This window comes from Ricinus communis, chromosome 3 (assembly GCF_019578655.1).
Source record: "Ricinus communis isolate WT05 ecotype wild-type chromosome 3, ASM1957865v1, whole genome shotgun sequence".
In the NCBI taxonomy this organism is placed as follows: domain Eukaryota; kingdom Viridiplantae; phylum Streptophyta; class Magnoliopsida; order Malpighiales; family Euphorbiaceae; genus Ricinus; species Ricinus communis.
The window spans coordinates 11,166,848-11,172,847 of record NC_063258.1 but is presented as its reverse complement, the minus strand read 5'-3'; the positions used below and the strand labels follow the sequence as shown (position 1 = coordinate 11,172,847).

Here is a 6,000-nt window from a genome sequence, read left to right as displayed (position 1 = left end):
TAAGAGTTCAAGCAACGAAAGGAATTCTAATTTAATTAGGAGTCCTAGTTCGATTCAAATTGCAAGTCAATGAGCTTATCCAAGACATTTGAGCTAAGGAGACACATCAAGGCTTGAAGAATTGGATTCAAGTTTAAGGCTCATTAATCTAATTCAGTTTATTAGACTTGAATGAATCTAATTGGGCTTAAAAAGACCAAAAAAACTAAATTGAAGCATATGAAGACTTCAGGCTGACTTAGCTTATGTTATGAGGCCCATCTATATGACTTATGTAAACTAGGGGCTTATGGCTTATTTTGGGCAGCCACACATATTTTAACCTAATTAGGACTTTGTTTAAGTTATCTCTTTTTGTTAGGAAGGTTATCTTTATTCTAGATCAGATGTAAATCCTTATTAGTTAAGATTTAGGATTTTCTAAGGCCTATATAAGCCTAGTACGAATTTTGATGTAAAGAATTAAAAAGTTGAAGTTGAAGTTAGAAATTGAATGATAATTGGTATTTTTACCTTAAAGCTTATTTGCTTTGTCTTTTTTTTCTTGTATAGAATGCATGCTCAAGAAACATTCAAGTAGATTGATCATCTTCTTGTGGAGTGTTTCGAAATTGGGATTTAGGAATAAGTTTTCTAAATTCTAATTCTTGATCATCTTTTTAAGTAATCTATTTTCTAACCTTTCTTAGGGGTTGAACCGAATTGGTTCTTGGGGTTTTCATGTTAATGTGTTGGGAGTTCGCAATTCAAAAGGGATTCTCAATCTTATTCATAAAGGTTTCATATCAAGGACATCAATACACGATCAACAAAACATAAAAGAAAGGAAGAGCATGAGAGATAAGTTTAGAATCTACCTAGTTCACCACTCCCTACCATCCTGACCTACTCCTAGAAGACTGCCATTGATATGTGTGCATGGCCATCTCCTCAATTAAGTTATAAGCATGCTCTGGCGTCTTACTATTGATGGCCCCACCTACAGCTGCATCCACCATCTCCCTCGTGGTTGAGTTCAAGCCACTGTAAAAAATATGCACCTGTATCCATAATGGCAAACCCTATTGTGGGTAACATCTCAGTAAGTCCTTGTACCTCTCCTACACATCATAAATTGTCTCATCATGAAATTGTACAAACAAAGAAATATCATTACGCATCTTTGCAGTCTTAGCAAGAGGAAAGTACTTATAAAGAAATTTCTCAGCCAAAGAATTCCATGTGGTGATGGTGTTAGCTGGTAGGGACTATAACCATCTCTTTGCTTTATCCCTCAAGAAAATGGAAACAGCCTAAGTTGAATGACATCATCGATAGTCCCATTAATTTTGAAGGTATCACAAATCTCCAAGAAGTTTGTGATGTGGGCATTAGGATCTTCACTAGGCAAGCCCCTAAACTGTACGTTCTGCTGCACCATTTGAATGACATTTGGCTTAATTTTAAAATTATTTGCTGCAACAGGTGGCCTTAATATACCACTGTGCGTCCCCTCTAAGGAAGGTCTAGCAAACTCGCACATCGTCCTATTTGCTTCAACAATGTTGTTGTTGCCGTCTCCCATGTCTACTAGTGTTTGGACAAGAATCTTAATTTGCTCCTCCTCCTCCACGTCTAATCGCTTCTTCAATTGCCTAAGGGATTGCTATGGTTCGGGCAAAGGGTCTATTGGTGCAGGACTAAAACTCCTGGTCATAAACTACTTGAAATGAACAAGACAACAACAAACCAAACAAATAAATGAATGAATAAATGAATAAAAAGCAATAATAAAAATAGAAAAGAAAATTGGCTAAAGTAACAAATAGCAAATTTCAATCTAGTTTTCAAACAAAGTCCCTAGCAACAACTCCAAAAACTTGATGAGATGCTTATGTAACCACAACTAAGGCAGTGAACCTATCAATGCAGCCTAGCACAACGACAAGTATTAAAAATATCGTATCCCTTAGGAAAGTGAAATCCTAGAGTTACTACTTCATTGCTTGTTATCTAGCCAAAAGTTAATAACGAAGGTTTCTAAATTTACTAATGACTAAAAGCTAAGTTCAACTGTATTGCGATAATGAATGAGTGAAGAGAATAATAAAGACAAGAAATCAAACCCAAAGAGGACCTAGACTAGTTGGCAACCAAACAAAGGATAATAGATTGTTGAGTCTGATTATAGTTCTAGTCATCTCCCTTGTATCTAACTCAAATCTTTCCAACCTCTCATTCAAAGTAGTTATGTTTCGTTGTAATCTCTCATTCTCATACATTTGTGGCAAAGAAATACCAAGTTGTTATATCCTAGCCTCATTATCATTGCCACCATTACTACCATTTAAACCACTCGACATGGCTGCAATAAAAGGTTAGGAAAATAATAAAAAAAATAAAACAAAATTAAAGTCCTCAAACACTCTCTCACATGTTTACCCTCAAATAATGGAGATTTTCACTCGTGTTTCACACTAATAATTATGTTCTCAGAAGGTTAAAGTTCACCCCACTCAAGCTTGTTTTCGAATATTCTTGTGTGAATCAAGAATCACTACAAATTTTATCACTCTCTTTTTAGAACACAAAAACTAAAGATTAAAACATTTTGTTGAAGCAAACATTAAAATTCAAGAAAGTATAAAGGTTGTGTTCGGATCAAGATATTAGGAATCAAAGATTAAAGAAACTCAAAAGGAAGCAAATAACATATAATGAAGTTAGCTAGAAGCAATAATATGTAAAATGGAAATAAGGAAAAGGTAATAAGCACATTGACAAGTTTTAAAAAAATACTCTCTCCAACTTGACAAGCTTGACCAGTGGCATTTGGGCGTGACTTGATTATTTAGCTAGACGAGACGCAAATACACATGTGTAAGGTAGAAATCATATTACTTTCTATTAATCCAAGCGGGAATCACATATTATGAGTATATTGATAAATTTGAAGATCTATACAAATATGCTTCTAACATAGAGTAAATCAAAGAGAAAGAGAGTAAATCAAAGATTTCAGCCTGGACAACAAAACAAAATGTATTCAGTAAGGGACCCGACACATCACAGTAGAGGTTAGAGAGAGTAAAGTTCAGAGGTAGTAGCGGACCTTTGTCATGGCTAGGCATTTATAGACCACAACCTCAAGTTAGTCATATATATTTTTTCAATAGGGTGATATCAGGAAAGTGAATTTCAGCCCAGAGTTTAGTGAGACAACCAGTGGTTAATACAAGTAGTGCAATTAGGAGGTCTACACCTTATGCTAATTGTGGCCGCATTCACAAGGGAGGAGATCCATTCAGTGTTTTGACTATGGTGGATCGGGACACATTAGAAGGGATTGTCCCAACAATGTACAATTTGGTACTAATGTTGGTAGGGGAGCAAAAATTGTGGTTAGCAAAGGAGGTAGGGCTCTCGGCATTAGTAGAGGCTCAGGTAGAGGTTCTAGAGCTAGTGTTAGTAGAGAGAGTGGTGCATCCAGATTGACACATCTTATTCAACACACACAAATAGAGAGGCCGTTGGTACAATCTAGAGTATTTGTAATGACACAACATGAGGTAGCATCATCGCTTGATGTCATTTCTGGTAGGTTAACAATCTTTGGTAAAATGCATAAGTTCTTATTGATCCAGGTGCAACTCATTCATTCATTACTTCATCATTTATATCCTATATACCAAAGGAAAAGAGTGTGCTGGAACAAGATTTTGATATGGACCAACCACTATCATATAGTGTTCATGAAGATGGACTTGATGAAGATGAGCAAGAGCATGGAGAAGTTCAACCAAAGCTTCAAGCCCAAGATCAAAGTCAAGATATTGAGGCCAAAGATCCAATACAATTGCCTCAAGGCCCAATAACTTGATTAAGATCTAAGAAGTATCAACAAGCCTTAATTCAACACATGTAAGGCCTTATGAATTTGGCCCAAGAGGAATTATAAGGAGTTCAAGGCTTTAGTTTAAGTGAATGCCCAACTCAACTTAAAATATTACAGGTCGAAGTGTTCAATGGGCTCACTTATCTTTTATTTAGGCTCAAAAAGACCTAAACTGCTAATTTAGAGCATATAAAGACTTCAGGTCTAACTTAGCTTATATTTTAAGGCCCACATGCATGAATAAAGTAAATTTGGGTTTCTTTACTTAAGTTTGGTGGCTACATATGTTATTTACCCTGGTTAGAACTTTGTTCTACTTATCTCTTTTTATTAGGAAGGTTATCTTTATCCTAGATGAGATGTAAATCCTTATTAGTTAAGATTTAGGATTTTCTAAGGCCCATAAAAGGCTAGTACGAATTTGATGTGAGAATTAAGCTTAAAAGTTGAATGATAATTGGTATTTTTACCTTAAAGCTTGTTTGCTTTGTCTTTCTGTTCTTGTGTAGAATGCATGCTTAAGAAACATTCAAGTAGATTGATCATTTGCTTGTGGAGTGTTTCGAAATTAGGTTTTAAGAACAAGTTTTCTAAAATCTAATTCTTGATCATCTTTCTGAGTAATATGTTTTCCAACCTTTCTTAGGTGTTAAACCAAATTGGTTCTTGGGGTTTTCATGTTAATATGTTGAGGGTCCGCAATTCAAAAGGGGTTCTTAAGCTTATTGATGGGGGACCACTTCTCTTTCTCAAGCTCCATATATAATGGCTCTACTTGAGTTGAAAAAGTTGAAGGTACAATTGCAAGAATTACTTGATAAAGGCTATATTAGGCCTAGAGTATCACCTTAGGGAGCATTGGTTTTGTTTGTTAAAATGAAGGATGGCAATATGAGATTGTGTATTGATTATATACAATTGAATAAAGTGAAAGTTCGTAACAAATATCCATTACCATAGATTGACGATTTATTTGATCAACTACAAGGAGCTCATGTATTTTCTAAGATTGATTTAAGATTCGAGTATCACCAATTGAAGATTAAGGAAGTAGATGTTCCTAAAACAACATTTAGAACTCGATACGGTCATTATAAATTTTTAGTAGTGTCGTTTGGGTTAACTAATGCTCCAACTGCATTCATGAACTTGATGAATGGGGTATTCACGCCATATTTAGACATTGTAATTGTGTTTATAGATGACATTCTGGTGTATTCATGAACAAAGGAGTAACATGCAAAGCACTTGACGATTGTATTACAAGTGTGAGTTTTGGCTGGAGAAAGTAATATTTTTAGGGCATATCATTTCATACAAGGGAGTATATGTTGATTTGAAGAAAACTAAAGCGATCGTTAGTTAGAAACAACCTACCAATGTGCATGAGGTACGTAGTTTTTTAGGATTAGAAGGCTATTATAGGAGGTTTGTGCACAACTTCTCTATCGTTTCTTCACCTTTGACAAATTTATTAAGGAAGAATATGAAGTTTGTCTAGAATAAATGCCAAGGTAGTTTTAATAAACTGAAGGGATGTGATAAGCATCATACTACACATGTTTTCATGCCTGATTGTTTACATTTTTATGCATGATTATCCCATTTTATGCTAGAATCACCTGTCTTTTGTTTCCTTTCTCGTTTCAGGTCATTCTCGAAGGACACTAACAATAATCGAGGGAAATACGTGTGATTACGGACCAAAATCCATAAAATTAGGCGAGGACTAGCACCCTGAGGGTTGAGCACGGCCTGGACTCCGGCCCTACTGAATTACCAAGAAGCTATCTCTAATTGTGCTATTTCAGCACGGCTTCCGAAGCCACCACGGCCTCCAGCAAGGCCTGTGGTGGCTCAGCACCGGCTTGGAAGGAGTTAGGACAATAGACTCCACAGATTCAGCACTGCCTGGACTCCGGCCGTGTTGAATCATCACAGCCTGGACTCCAGCCATACTGAATCAACTATATAGGCTATTTTGAGTTCTTTTGGAAAGGACATGAATTTTTGACTCAATTCCAAGACACACACTCAATCAATTATTTCCTATACCTCAATTGTAGACCTTGAGAGATCAAATTCATCAATTGAAGGAGGGATTTCACTTGTTCCAACATCGAATT

At 35.9% G+C, this 6,000-nt stretch overlaps 1 non-coding gene across 1 annotated transcript; it reads left to right on the top strand.

Moving 5' to 3' along the window:
* Nucleotides 1-1,056: 1,056 nt before the first annotated feature.
* Nucleotides 1,057-1,163, top strand: LOC112534536. The gene has a single exon (XR_003078831.2). It is a non-coding gene; the product is annotated as a small nucleolar RNA R71 (small nucleolar RNA).
* The last annotated feature ends 4,837 nt before the right edge of the window (nt 1,164-6,000 follow it).